The sequence below is a fragment of the Lissotriton helveticus genome, chromosome 5_1 (genome assembly GCF_964261635.1).
Source record: "Lissotriton helveticus chromosome 5_1, aLisHel1.1, whole genome shotgun sequence".
Taxonomy (NCBI): Eukaryota; Metazoa; Chordata; class Amphibia; order Caudata; family Salamandridae; genus Lissotriton; species Lissotriton helveticus.
Window position 1 is genome coordinate 2,124,776,930 of NC_136065.1, and position 14,669 is coordinate 2,124,791,598.

Consider the following 14,669-nt stretch of genomic DNA (forward strand, 5'->3'; position numbering starts at 1 on the left):
TGAGAGAGTGAACAGCTCCTAAGTGCCTCGTGATGGGAACCTGCACCTTCTTTGCTGTGAGTGAGTGAACAGCTTCCAGGTGCCTTGTATGGGAGCCTGCACCCTCTTTGGTGTGAATGAGTGAGTGAACAGCTCCCATTCTCTTTTGATGGGAGCCTGCACCCTCTTTGGTGTGAGTGAGTGAACAACTCCCAGGTGCCTTGTGGTGGGAGCCTGCACCCTCTTTGGTGTGAGTGAGTGAACAACTCCCAGGACCTTGTAATGGGAGCCTGCAGCCTCTTTGGTGTGAGAGAGTGAACAGCTTCCAGGTGCCTTGTGATGAGAGCCTGCACCCTCTTTGGTGTGAGTGAGTGAACAACTCCCAGGTGCCTCGTGATGAGAGCCTGCACCCTCTTTGGTGTGAGTGAGTGAACAGCTCCCAGGTGCCTTGTGGTGGGAGCCTGCAGCCTCTTTGGTGTGAGTGAGTGAACAGCTCCCATTCTCTTGTGATGGGAAACTGCACCCTCTTTGGTGTGAGTGAGTGAACAGCTCCCATTCTATTGTAATGGGAGCCTGCACCCTCTTTGGTGTGAGTGAGTGAACAACTCCCAGCACCTTGTAATGGGAGCCTGCAGCCTCTTTGGTGTGAGAGAGTGAACAGCTTCCAGGTGCTTTGTGATGGGAGCCTGCACCCTCTTTGGTGTGAGTGAGTGAACATCTCCCAGGTGCCTCGTGATGAGAGCCTGTACCCTCTTTGGTGTGAGTGAGTGAACAACTCCCATGACCTTGTAATGGGAGCCTGCAGCCTCTTTGGTGTGAGTGAGTGAGTGAGTGAACAGCTCCCGGGTGCCTTGTGATGGGAGCCTGCACCCTCTTTGGTGTGAGTGAGTGAACAGCTCCTAAGTGCCTCGTGATGGGAACCTGCACCTTCTTTGGTGTGAGTGAGTGAACAGCTCCTAAGTGCCTCGTGATGGGAACCTGCACCTTCTTTGGTGTGAGTGAGTGAACAGCTCCCGGGTGCCTTGTGATGGGAGCCTGCACCCTCTTTGGTGTGAGTGAGTGAACAGCTCCCATGTGCCTTGTATGGGAGCCTGCCGCCTCTTTAGTGTGAGTGAGTGAACAGCTTCCAGGTGCCTTGTAATGGGAGCCAGCCGCCTCTTTGGTGTGAGTGAGTGAACAGCTTCCAGGTGCCTTTTGATGGGAGCCTGCACCCTCTTTGTTGTGAGTGAGTGAACAGCTTCCAGGTGCCTTGTGATGGGAGCCTGCACTCTCTTTGGTGTGAGTGAGTGAACAACTCCCATGTGCCTCGTGATGGGAGCCTGCACCCTCTTTGGTGTGAGTGAGTGAACAGCTTCCATGTGCCTTGTATGGGAGCCTGCCGCCTCTTTGATGTGAGTGAGTGAACTGCTTCCAGGTGCCTTGTGATGGGAGCCTGCACCCTCTTTGGTGTGAGTGAGTGAACAGCTCCCAGGTGCCCTGTATGGGAGCCTGCCGCCTCTTTGGTGTGAGTGAGTGAACAGCTTCCAGGTGCCTTGTGATGGGAGCCTGCACCCTCTTTGGTGTGAGTGAGTGCACAGCTTCCATGTGCCTTGTATGGGAGCCTGCCACCTCTTTGGTGTGAGTGAGTGAACAGCTCCCGGGTGCCCCGTGATAGGAGCCTGCACCCTCTTTGGTGTGAGAGAGTGAACAGCTCCTAAGTGCCTTGTGATGGGAGCCTGCACCTTCTTTGCTGTGAGTGAGTGAACAGCTTCCAGGTGCCTTGTATGGGAGCCTGCACCCTCTTTGGTGTGAGTGAGTGAACAGCTTCCAGGTGCCTCGTGAAGAGAGCCTGCACCCTCTTTGGTGTGAGTGAGTGAACAGCTCCCAGGTGCCTTGTGGTGGGAGCCTGCACCCTCTTTGGTGTGAGTGAGTGAACAGCTCCCATTCTCTTGTGATGGGAGCCTGCACCCTCTTTGGTGTGAGAGAGTGAACAGCTTCCAGGTGCCTTGTGATGAGAGCCTGCACCCTCTTTGGTGTGAGTGAGTGAACAACTCACAGGTGCCTCGTGATGAGAGCCTGCACCCTCTTTGGTGTGAGTGAGTGAACAGCTTCCAGGTGCCTTGTATGGGAGCCTGCACCCTCTTTGGTGTGAGTGAGTGAACAACTCCCAGGTGCCTCGTGATGAGAGCCTGCACCCTCTTTGGTGTGAGTGAGTGAACAACTCCCAGGACCTTGTAATGGGAGCCTGCACCCTCTTTGGTGTGAGTGAGTGAACAGCTCCCATTCTCTTGTGATGGGAACCTGCACCCTCTTTGGTGTGAGTGAGTGAACAACTCCCAGGACCTTGTAATGGAAGCCTGCAGCCTCTTTGGTGTGAGTGAGTGAGTGAACAGCTCCCGGGTGCCTTGTGATGGGAGCCTGCACCCTCTTTGGTGTGAGTGAATGACCAGCTCCCAGGTGCCTTCTAATGGGAGCCGGTCGCCTCTTTGCTGTGAGAGAGTGAACAGCTCCTAAGTGCCTCGTGATGGGAACCTGCACCTTCTTTGGTGTGAGTGAGTGAACAGCTTCTAAGTGGCTCGTGATGGGAACCTGCACCTTCTTTGGTGTGAGTGAGTTAACAGCTCCTAAGTGGCTCGTGATGGGAACCTGCACCTTCTTTGGTGTGAGTGAGTCAACAGCTCCCGGGTGCCTTGTGATGGGAGCCTGCACCCTCTTTGGTGTGAGTGAGTGAACAGCTCCCATTCTCTTGTGATGGGAGCCTGCTCCCTCTTTGGTGTGAGTGAATGACCAGCTCCCAGGTGCCTTCTAATGGGAGCCTAAAGCCTCTTTAGTGTGAATGAGTGAACAGCTCCCGGGTGCCCCGTGATGGGAACCTGCACATTCGTCGGTGTGAGTGAGTGAACAGCTTCCATGTGCCTTGTATGGGAGCCTGCCGCCTCTTTGGTGTGAGTGAATGAACTGCTTCCAGGTGCCTTGTGATGGGAGCCTGCACCCTCTTTGTTGTGAGTGAGTGAACAGCTTCCAAGTGCCTTGTGATGGGAGCCTGCACCCTCTTTGGTGTGAGTGAGTGAACAACTCCCAGGACCATGTAATGGGAGCCTGCACCCTCTTTGGTGTGAGTGAGTGAACAGCTCCCAGGTGCCCTGTATGGGAGCCTGCCGGCTCTTTGGTGTGAGTGAGTGAACAGCTTCCAGGTGCCTTATGATGGGAGCCTGCACCCTCTTTGGTGTGAGTGAGTGCACAGCTTCCATGTGCCTTGTATGGGAGCCTGCCGCTTCTTTGGTGTGAGTGAGTGAACAGCTCCCGGGTGCCCCGTGATAGGAGCCTGCACCCTCTTTGGTGTGAGAGAGTGAACAGCTCCTAAGTGCCTCGTGATGGGAACCTGCACCTTCTTTGCTGTGAGTGAGTGAACAGCTTCCAGGTGCCTTGTATGGGAGCCTGCACCCTCTTTGGTGTGAATGAGTGAGTGAACAGCTCCATTCTCTTGTGATGGGAGCCTGCACCCTCTTTGGTGTGAGTGAGTGAACAACTCCCAGGTGCCTTGTGGTGGGAGCCTGCACATTCTTTGGTGTGAGTGAGTGAACAACTCCCAGGACCTTGTAATGGGAGCCTGCAGCCTCTTTGGTGTGAGTGAGTGAACAGCTCCCATTCTCTTGTGATGGGAACCTGCACCCTCTTTGGTGTGAGTGAGTGAGTGAACAGCTCCCATTCTATTGTAATGGGAGCCTGCACCCTCTTTGGTGTGAGTGAGTGAACAACTCCCAGGACCTTGTAATGGGAGCCTGCAGCCTCTTTGGTGTGAGAGAGTGAACAGCTTCCAGGTGCTTTGTGATGGGAGCCTGCACCCTCTTTGGTGTGAGTGAGTGAACAACTCCCAGGTGCCTCGTGATGAGAGCCTGTACCCTCTTTGGTGTGAGTGAGTGAGTGAACAACTCCCAGGTGCCTCGTGATGAGAGCCTGCACCCTCTTTGGTGTGAATGAGTGAGTGAACAGCTCCCATTCTCTTGTGATGGGAGCCTGCACCCTCTTTGGTGTGAGTGAGTGAACAACTCCCAGGTGCCTTGTGGTGGGAGCCTGCACCCTCTTTGGTGTGAGTGAGTGAACAGCTCCCAGGTGCCTTGTGGTGGGAGCCTGCAGCCTCTTTGGTGTGAGTGAGTGAACAGCTCCCATTCTCTTGTGATGGGAAACTGCACCCTCTTTGGTGTGAGTGAGTGAACAGCTCCCATTCTATTGTAATGGGAGCCTGCACCCTCTTTGGTGTGAGTGAGTGAACAACTCCCAGGACCTTGTAATGGGAGCCTGCAGCCTCTTTGGTGTGAGAGAGTGAACAGCTTCCAGGTGCTTTGTGATGGGAGCCTGCACCCTCTTTGGTGTGAGTGAGTGAACAACTCCCAGGTGCCTCGTGATGAGAGCCTGTACCCTCTTTGGTGTGAGTGAGTGAACAACTCCCATGACCTTGTAATGGGAGCCTGCAGCCTCTTTGGTGTGAGTGAGTGAGTGAACAGCTCCCGGGTGCCTTGTGATGGGAGCCTGCACCCTCTTTGGTGTGAGTGAGTGAACAGCTCCTAAGTGCCTCGTGATGGGAACCTGCACCTTCTTTGGTGTGAGTGAGTGAACAGCTCCTAAGTGCCTCGTGATGGGAACCTGCACCTTCTTTGGTGTGAGTGAGTGAACAGCTCCTAAGTGCCTCGTGATGGGAATCTGCACCTTCTTTGGTGTGAGTGAGTCAACAGCTCCCGGGTGCCTTGTGATGGGAGCCTGCACCCTCTTTGGTGTGAGTGAGTGAACAGCTCCCATGTGCCTTGTATGGGAGCCTGCCGCCTCTTTAGTGTGAGTGAGTGAACAGCTTCCAGGTGCCTTGTAATGGGAGCCGGCCGCCTCTTTGCTGTGAGTGAGTGAACAGCTCCCTGGTGCCTTGTGATGGGAGCCTGCACCCTCTTTGGTGTGAGTGAGTGAACAACTCCCAGGTGCCTCGTGAAGAGAGCCTGCACCCTCTTTGGTGTGAGTGAGTGAACAGCTCCCAGGTGCCTTGTGGTGGGAGCCTGCACCCTCTTTGGTGTGAGTGAGTGAACAACTCCCAGGACCTTGTAATGGAAGCCTGCAGCCTCTTTGGTGTGAGTGAGTGAGTGAACAGCTCCCGGGTGCCTTGTGATGGGAGCCTGCAACCTCTTTGGTGTGAGTGAATGACCAGCTCCCAGGTGCCTTCTAATGGGAGCCGGTCGCCTCTTTGCTGTGAGAGAGTGAACAGCTCCTAAGTGCCTCGTGATGGGAACCTGCACCTTCTTTGGTGTGAGTGAGTGAACAGCTCCTAAGTGGCTCGTGATGGGAACCTGCACCTTCTTTGGTGTGAGTGAGTGAACAGCTCCTAAGTGGCTCGTGATGGGAACCTGCACCTTCTTTGGTGTGAGTGAGTCAACAGCTCCCAGGTGCCTTGTGATGGGCGCCTGCACCCTCTTTGTTGTGAGTGAGTGAACAGCTTCCAGGTGCCTTGTGATGGGAGCCTGCACTCTCTTTGGTGTGAGTTAGTGAACAACTCCCAGGTGCCCCGTGATGGGAGCCTGCACTCTCTTTGGTGTGAGAGAGTGAACAGCTCCTAAGTGCCTCGTGATGGGAACCTGCACATTCTTCGGTGTGAGTGAGTGAACAGCTTCCAGGTGCCTTGTGATGGAAGCCTGCACCCTCTTTGGTGTGAGTGAGTGAGTCAAAAGCTCCCAGGTGCCTTGTGATGGGAGCCTGCACCCTCTTTCGTGTGAGTGAGTGAACAGCTCCCATGTGCCTTGTATGGGAGCCTGCCGCCTCTTTGGTGTGAGTGAGTGAACAGCTTCCAGGTGCCTTGTAATGGGAGCCGGCCGCCTATTTGGTGTGAGTGAGTGAACAGCTTCCAGGTGCCTTTTGATGGGAGCCTGCACCCTCATTGTTGTGAGTGAGTGAACAGCTTCCAGGTGCCTTGTGATGGGAGCCTGCACTCTCTTTGGTGTGAGTGAGTGAACAACTCCCATGTGCCTCGTGATGGGAGCCTGCACCCTCTTTGGTGTGAGTGAGTGAACAGCTTCCATGTGCCTTGTATGGTAGCCTGCCGCCTCTTTGGTGTTAGTGAGTGAACTGCTTCCAGGTGCCTTGTAATGGGAGCCTGCACCCTCTTTGTTGTGAGTGAGTGAACAGCTTCCAGGTGCCTTGTGATGGGAGCCTGCACCCTCTTTGGTGTGAGTGAGTGAACAACTCCTAGGACAATGTAATGGGAGCCTGCACCCTCTTTGGTGTGAGTGAGTGAACAGCTCCCAGGTGCCCTGTATGGGAGCATGCCGCCTCTTTGGTGTGAGTGAGTGAACAGCTTCCAGGTGCCTTGTGATGGGAGCCTGCACCCTCTTTCGTGTGAGTGAGTGAACAGCTCCCATGTGCCTTGTATGGGAGCCTGCCGCCTCTTTGGTGTGAGTGAGTGAACAGCTTCCAGGTGCCTTGTAATGGGAGCCGGCCGCCTCTTTGGTGTGAGTGAGTGAACAGCTTCCAGGTGCCTTGTGATGGGAGCCTGCACCCTCTTTGTTGTGAGTGAGTGAACAGCTTCCAGGTGCCTTGTGATGGGAGCCTGCACTCTCTTTGGTGTGAGTGAGTGAACAACTCCCATGTGCCTCGTGATGGGAGCCTGTACCCTCTTTGGTGTGAGTGAGTGAACAGCTTCCATGTGCCTTGTATGGGAGCCTGCCGCCTCTTTGGTGTGAGTGAGTGAACAATTCCCAGGACCATGTAATGGGAGCCTGCACCCTCTTTGGTGTGATTGAGTGAACAGCACCCAGGTGCCCTGTCTGGGAGCCTGCCGCCTCTTTGGTGTGAGTGAGTGAACAGCTTCCAGGTGCCTTGTGATGGGCGCCTGCACCCTCTTTGTTGTGAGTGAGTGAACAGCTTCCAGGTGCCTTATGATGGGAGCCTGCACTTTCTTTGGTGTGAGTTAGTGAACAACTCCCAGGTGCCCCGTGATGGGAGCCTGCACTCTCTTTGGTGTGAGAGAGTGAACAGCTCCTAAGTGCCTCGTGATGGGAACCTGCACATTCTTCGGTGTGAGTGAGTGAACAGCTTCCAGGTGCCTTGTGATGGAAGCCTGCACCCTCTTTGGTGTGAGTGAGTGAGTCAAAAGCTCCCAGGTGCCTTGTGATGGGAGCCTGCACCCTCTTTCGTGTGAGTGAGTGAACAGCTCCCATGTGCCTTGCATGGGAGCCTGCCGCCTCTTTGGTGTGAGTGAGTGAACAGCTTCCAGGTGCCTTGCAATGGGAGCCGGCCGCCTATTTGGTGTGAGTGAGTGAACAGCTTCCAGGTGCCTTTTGATGGGAGCCTGCACCCTCATTGTTGTGAGTGAGTGAACAGCTTCCAGGTGCCTTGTGATGGGAGCCTGCACTCTCTTTGGTGTGAGTGAGTGAACAACTCCTATGTGCCTCGTGATGGGAGCCTGCACCCTCTTTGGTGTGAGTGAGTGAACAGCTTCCATGTGCCTTGTATGGTAGCCTGCCGCCTCTTTGGTGTGAGTGAGTGAACTGCTTCCAGGTGCCTTGTGATGGGAGCCTGCACCCTCTTTGTTGTGAGTGAGTGAACAGCTTCCAGGTGCCTTGTGATGGGAGCCAGCACCCTCTTTGGTGTGAGTGAGTGAACAACTCCTAGGACCATGTAATGGGAGCCTGCACCCTCTTTGGTGTGAGTGAGTGAACAGCTCCCAGGTGCCCTGTATGGGAGCATGCCGCCTCTTTGGTGTGAGTGAGTGAACAGCTTCCAGGTGCCTTGTGATGGGAGCCTGCACCCTCTTTGTTGTGAGTGAGTGCACAGCTTCCATGTGCCTTGTATGGGAGCCTGCCGCCTCTTTGGTGTGAGTGAGTGAACAGCTCCCGGGTGCCCCGTGATAGGAGCCTGCACCCTCTTTGGTGTGAAAGAGTGAACAGCTCCTAAGTGCCTCGTGATGGGAACCTGCACCTTCTTTGCTGTGAGTGAGTGAACAGCTTCCAGGTGCCTTGTATGGGAGCCTGCACCCTCTTTGGTGTGAATGAGTGAGTGAACAGCTCCCATTCTCTTGTGATGGGAACCTGCACCCTCTTTGGTGTGAGTGAGTGAACAACTCCCAGGTGCCTTGTGGTGGGAGCCTGCAGCCTCTTTGGTGTGAGAGAGTGAACAGCTTCCAGGTGCCTTGTGATGGGAGCCTGCACCCTCTTTGGTGTGAGTGAGTGAACAACTCCCAGATGCCTCGTGAAGAGAGCCTGCACCCTCTTTGGTGTGAGTGAGTGAACAGCTCCCAGGTGCCTTGTGGTGGGAGCCTGCACCCACTTTGGTGTGAGTGAGTGAACAGCTCCCATTCTCTTGTGATGGGAACCTGCACCCTCTTTGGTGTGAGTGAGTGAACAACTCCCAGGACCTTGTAATGGAAGCCTGCAGCCTCTTTGGTGTGAGTGAGTGAGTGAACAGCTCCCGGGTGCCTTGTGATGGGAGCCTGCACCCTCTTTGGTGTGAGTGAATGAGCAGCTCCCAGGTGCCTTCTAATGGGAGCCGGTCGCCTCTTTGCTGTGAGAGAGTGAACAGCTCCTAAGTGCCTCGTGATGGGAACCTGCACCTTCTTTGGTGTGAGTGAGTGAACAGCTCCTAAGTGCCTCGTGATGGGAACCTGCACCTTCTTTGGTGTGAGTGAGTGAACAGCTCCTAAGTGCCTCGTGATGGGAACCTGCACCTTCTTTGGTGTGAGTGAGTCAACAGCTCCCGGGTGCCTTGTGATGGGAGCCTGCACCCTCTTTGGTGTGAGTGAGTGAACAGCTCCCATTCTCTTGTGATGGGAGCCTGCTCCCTCTTTGGTGTGAGTGAATGACCAGATCCCAGGTGCCTTCTAATGGGAGCCTAAAGCCTCTTTAGTGTGAGTGAGTGAACAGCTCCCAGGTGCCCCGTGATGGGAACCTGCACATTCTTCGGTGTGAGTGAGTGAACAGCTTCCAGGTGCCTTGTGATGGGAGCCTGCACCCTCTTTGGTGTGAGTGAGTGAGTCAAAAGCTCCCAGGTGCCTTGTGATGGGAGCCTCCACCCTCTTTGGTGTGAGTGAGTGAACAGCTCCCAGGTGCCTTGTGATGGGAGCCTGCACCCTCTTTGGTGTGAGTGAGTGAACAGCTTCCAGGTGCCTTGTAATGGGAGCCGGCCGCCTCTTTGTGTGAGTGAGTGAACAGCTTCCAGGTGCCTTGTGATGGGCGCCTGCACCCTCTTTGTTGTGAGTGAGTGAACAGCTTCCAGATGCCTTGTGATGGGAGCCTGCACTCTCTTTGGTGTGAGTGAGTGAACAACTCCCAGGTGCCCCATGATGGGAGCCTGCACTCTCTTTGGTGTGAGAGAGTGAACAGCTCCTAAGTGCCTCGTGATGGGAACCTGCACATTCTTCGGTGTGAGTGAGTGAACAGCTTCCAGGTGCCTTGTGATGAGAGCCTGCACCCTCTTTGGTGTGAGTGAGTGAGTCAAAAGCTCCCAGGTGCCTTGTGATGGGAGCCTGCACCCTCTTTCGTGTGAGTGAGTGAACAGCTCCCATGTGCCTTGTATGGGAGCCTGCCGCCTCTTAGGTGTGAGTGAGTGAACAGCTTCCAGGTGCCTTGTAATGGGAGCCGGCTGCCTCTTTGGTGTGAGTGAGTGAACAGCTTCCAGGTGCCTTTTGATGGGAGCCTGCGCCCTCTTTGTTGTGAGTGAGTGAACAGCTTCCAGGTGCCTTGTGATGGGAGCCTGCACTCTCTTTGGTGTGAGTGAGTGAACAACTCCCATGTGCCTCGTGATGGGAGCCTGCACCCTCTTTGGTGTGAGTGAGTGAACAGCTTCCATGTGCCTTGTATGGGAGCCTGCCGCCTCTTTGGTGTGAGTGAATGAACTGCTTCCAGGTGCCTTGTGATGGGAGCCTGCACCCTCTTTGTTGTGAGTGAGTGAACAGCTTCCAGGTGCCTTGTGATGGGAGCCTGCACCCTCTTTGGTGTGAGTGAGTGAACAACTCCCAGGACCATGTAATGGGAGCCTGCACCCTCTTTGGTGTGAGTGAGTGAACAGCTCCCAGGTGCCCTGTATGGGAGCCTGCCGGCTCTTTGGTGTGAGTGAGTGAACAGCTTCCAGGTGCCTTGTGATGGGAGCCTGCACCCTCTTTGGTGTGAGTGAGTGCACAGCTTCCATGTGCCTTGTATGGGAGCCTGCCCCTTCTTTGGTGTGAGTGAGTGAACAGCTCCCGGGCGCCCCATGATAGGAGCCTGCACCCTCTTTGGTGTGAGAGAGTGAACAGCTCCTAAGTGCCTCGTGATGGGAACCTGCACCTTCTTTGCTGTGAGTGAGTGAACAGCTTCCAGGTGCCTTGTATGGGAGCCTGCACCCTCTTTGGTGTGAATGAGTGAGTGAACAGCTCCCATTCTCTTGTGATGGGAACCTGCACCCTCTTTGGTGTGAGTGAGTGAACAACTCCCAGGTGCCTTGTGGTGGGAGCCTGCACCCTCTTTGGTGTGAGTGAGTGAACAACTCCCAGGACCTTGTAATGGGAGCCTGCAGCCTCTTTGGTGTGAGTGAGTGAACAGCTCCCATTCTCTTGTGATGGGAACCTGCACCCTCTTTGGTGTGAGTGAGTGAGTGAACAGCTCCCATTCTATTGTAATGGGAGCCTGCACCCTCTTTGGTGTGAGTGAGTGAACAACTCCCAGGACCTTGTAATGGGAGCCTGCAGCCTCTTTGGTGTGAGTGAGTGAACAGCTCCCATTCTCTTTTGATGGGAACCTGCACCCTCTATGGTGTGAGTGAGTGAGTGAACAGCTCCCATTCTATTGTAATGGGAGCCTGCACCCTCTTTGGTGTGAGTGAGTGAACAACTCCCAGGACCTTGTAATGGGAGCCTGCACCCTCTTTGGTGTGAGAGAGTGAACAGCTTCCAGGTGCCTTGTGATGAGAGCCTGCACCCTCTTTGGTGTGAGTGAGTGAACAACTCCCAGGTGCCTCGTGATGAGAGCCTGCACCCTCTTTGGTGTGAGTGAGTGAACAACTCCTAGGACCATGTAATGGGAGCCTGCACCCTCTTTGGTGTGAGTGAGTGAACAGCTCCCAGGTGCCTTGTGGTGGGAACCTGTAGCCTCTTTGGTGTGAGTGAGTAACCAGCTCCCATTCTCTTGTGATGGGAACCTGCACCCTCTTTGGTGTGAGTGAGTGAACAGCTCCCATTCTATTGTAATGGGAGCCTGCACCCTCTTTGGTGTGAGTGAGTGAACAACTCCCAGGACCTTGTAATGGGAGCCTGCAGCCTCTTTGGTGTGAGAGAGTGAACAGCTTCCAGGTGCCTTGTGATGGGAGCCTGCACCCTCTTTGGTGTGAGTGAGTGAACAACTCCCAGGTGCCTCGTGATGAGAGCCTGTACCCTCTTTGGTGTGAGTGAGTGAACAACTCCCATGACCTTGTAATGGGAGCCTGCAGCCTCTTTGGTGTGAGTGAGTGAGTGAACAGCTCCCGGGTGCCTTGTGATGGGAGCCTGCACCCTCTTTGGTGTGAGTGAGTGAACAGCTCCTAAGTGCCTCGTGATGGGAACCTGCACCTTCTTTGGTGTGAGTGAGTGAACAGCTCCTAAGTGCCTCGTGATGGGAACCTGCACCTTCTTTGGTGTGAGTGAGTGAACAGCTCCTAAGTGCCTCGTGATGGGAATCTGCACCTTCTTTGGTGTGAGTGAGTCAACAGCTCCCGGGTTCCTTGTGATGGGAGCCTGCACCCTCTTTGGTGTGAGTGAGTGAACAGCTCCCATTCTCTTGTGATGGGAGCCTGCTCCCTCTTTGGTGTGAGTGAATGACCAGCTCCCAGGTGCCTTCTAAGGAGAGCCTGAAGCTTCTTTAGTGTGAGTGAGTGAACAGCTCCCGGGTGCCCCGTGATGGGAGCCTGCACATTCTTCGGTGTGAGTGAGTGAACAGCTTCCAGGTGCCTTGTGATGGGAGCCTGCACCCTCTTTGGTGTGAGTGAGTGAGTCAAAAGCTCCCAGGTGCCTTGTGATGGGAGCCTGCACCCTCTTTCGTGTGAGTGAGTGAACAGCTCCCATGTGCCTTGTATGGGAGCCTGCCGCCTCTTTGGTGTGAGTGAGTGAACAGCTTCCAGGTGCCTTGTAATGGGAGCCGGCCGCCTCTTTGGTGTGAGTGAGTGAACAGCTTCCAGGTGCCTTGTGATGGGAGCCTGCACCCTCTTTGTTGTGAGTGAGTGAACAGCTTCCAGGTGCCTTGTGATGGGAGCCTGCACTCTCTTTGGTGTGAGTGATTGAACAACTCCCATGTGCCTCGTGATGGGAGCCTGTACCCTCTTTGGTGTGAGTGAGTGAACAGCTTCCATGTGCCTAGTATGGGAGCCTGCCGCCTCTTAGGTGTGAGTGAGTGAACAATTCCCAGGACCATGTAATGGGAGCCTGCACCCTCTTTGGTGTGATTGAGTGAACAGCTCCCAGGTGCCCTGTCTGGGAGCCTGCCGCCTCTTTGGTGTGAGTGAGTGAACAGCTTCCAGGTGCCTTGTGATGGGCGCCTGCACCCTCTTTGTTGTGAGTGAGTGAACAGCTTCCAGGTGCCTTGTGATGGGAGCCTGCACTCTCTTTGGTGTGAGTTAGTGAACAACTCCCAGGTGCCCCGTGATGGGAGCCTGCACTCTCTTTGGTGTGAGAGAGTGAACAGCTCCTAAGTGCCTCGTGATGGGAACCTGCACATTCTTCGGTGTGAGTGAGTGAACAGCTTCCAGGTGCCTTGTGATGGAAGCCTGCACCCTCTTTGGTGTGAGTGAGTGAGTCAAAAGCTCCCAGGTGCCTTGTGATGGGAGCCTGCACCCTCTTTCGTGTGAGTGAGTGAACAGCTCCCATGTGCCTTGTATGGGAGCCTGCCGCCTCTTTGGTGTGAGTGAGTGAACAGCTTCCAGGTGCCTTGTAATGGGAGCCGGCCGCCTATTTGGTGTGAGTGAGTGAACAGCTTCCAGGTGCCTTTTGATGGGAGCCTGCACCCTCATTGTTGTGAGTGAGTGAACAGCTTCCAGGTGCCTTGTGATGGGAGCCTGCACTCTCTTTGGTGTGAGTGAGTGAACAACTCCCATGTGCCTCGTGATGGGAGCCTGCACCCTCTTTGGTGTGAGTGAGTGAACAGCTTCCATGTGCCTTGTATGGTAGCCTGCCGCCTCTTTGGTGTTAGTGAGTGAACTGCTTCCAGGTGCCTTGTAATGGGAGCCTGCACCCTCTTTGTTGTGAGTGAGTGAACAGCTTCCAGGTGCCTTGTGATGGGAGCCTGCACCCTCTTTGGTGTGAGTGAGTGAACAACTCCTAGGACAATGTAATGGGAGCCTGCACCCTCTTTGGTGTGAGTGAGTGAACAGCTCCCAGGTGCCCTGTATGGGAGCATGCCGCCTCTTTGGTGTGAGTGAGTGAACAGCTTCCAGGTGCCTTGTGATGGGAGCCTGCACCCTCTTTCGTGTGAGTGAGTGAACAGCTCCCATGTGCCTTGTATGGGAGCCTGCCGCCTCTTTGGTGTGAGTGAGTGAACAGCTTCCAGGTGCCTTGTAATGGGAGCCGGCCGCCTCTTTGGTGTGAGTGAGTGAACAGCTTCCAGGTGCCTTGTGATGGGAGCCTGCACCCTCTTTGTTGTGAGTGAGTGAACAGCTTCCAGGTGCCTTGTGATGGGAGCCTGCACTCTCTTTGGTGTGAGTGAGTGAACAACTCCCATGTGCCTCGTGATGGGAGCCTGTACCCTCTTTGGTGTGAGTGAGTGAACAGCTTCCATGTGCCTTGTATGGGAGCCTGCCGCCTCTTTGGTGTGAGTGAGTGAACAATTCCCAGGACCATGTAATGGGAGCCTGCACCCTCTTTGGTGTGATTGAGTGAACAGCTCCCAGGTGCCCTGTCTGGGAGCCTGCCGCCTCTTTGGTGTGAGTGAGTGAACAGCTTCCAGGTGCCTTGTGATGGGCGCCTGCACCCTCTTTGTTGTGAGTGAGTGAACAGCTTCCAGGTGCCTTATGATGGGAGCCTGCACTCTCTTTGGTGTGAGTTAGTGAACAACTCCCAGGTGCCCCGTGATGGGAGCCTGCACTCTCTTTGGTGTGAGAGAGTGAACAGCTCCTAAGTGCCTCGTGATGGGAACCTGCACATTCTTCGGTGTGAGTGAGTGAACAGCTTCCAGGTGCCTTGTGATGGAAGCCTGCACCCTCTTTGGTGTGAGTGAGTGAGTCAAAAGCTCCCAGGTGCCTTGTGATGGGAGCCTGCACCCTCTTTCGTGTGAGTGAGTGAACAGCTCCCATGTGCCTTGCATGGGAGCCTGCTGCCTCTTTGGTGTGAGTGAGTGAACAGCTTCCAGGTGCCTTGCAATGGGAGCCGGCCGCCTATTTGGTGTGAGTGAGTGAACAGCTTCCAGGTGCCTTTTGATGGGAGCCTGCACCCTCATTGTTGTGAGTGAGTGAACAGCTTCCAGGTGCCTTGTGATGGGAGCCTGCACTCTCTTTGGTGTGAGTGAGTGAACAACTCCTATGTGCCTCGTGATGGGAGCCTGCACCCTCTTTGGTGTGAGTGAGTGAACAGCTTCCATGTGCCTTGTATGGTAGCCTGCCGCCTCTTTGGTGTGAGTGAGTGAACTGCTTCCAAGTGCCTTGTGATGGGAGCCTGCACCCTCTTTGTTGTGAGTGAGTGAACAGCTTCCAGGTGCCTTGTGATGGGAGCCTGCACCCTCTTTGGTGTGAGTGAGTGAACAACT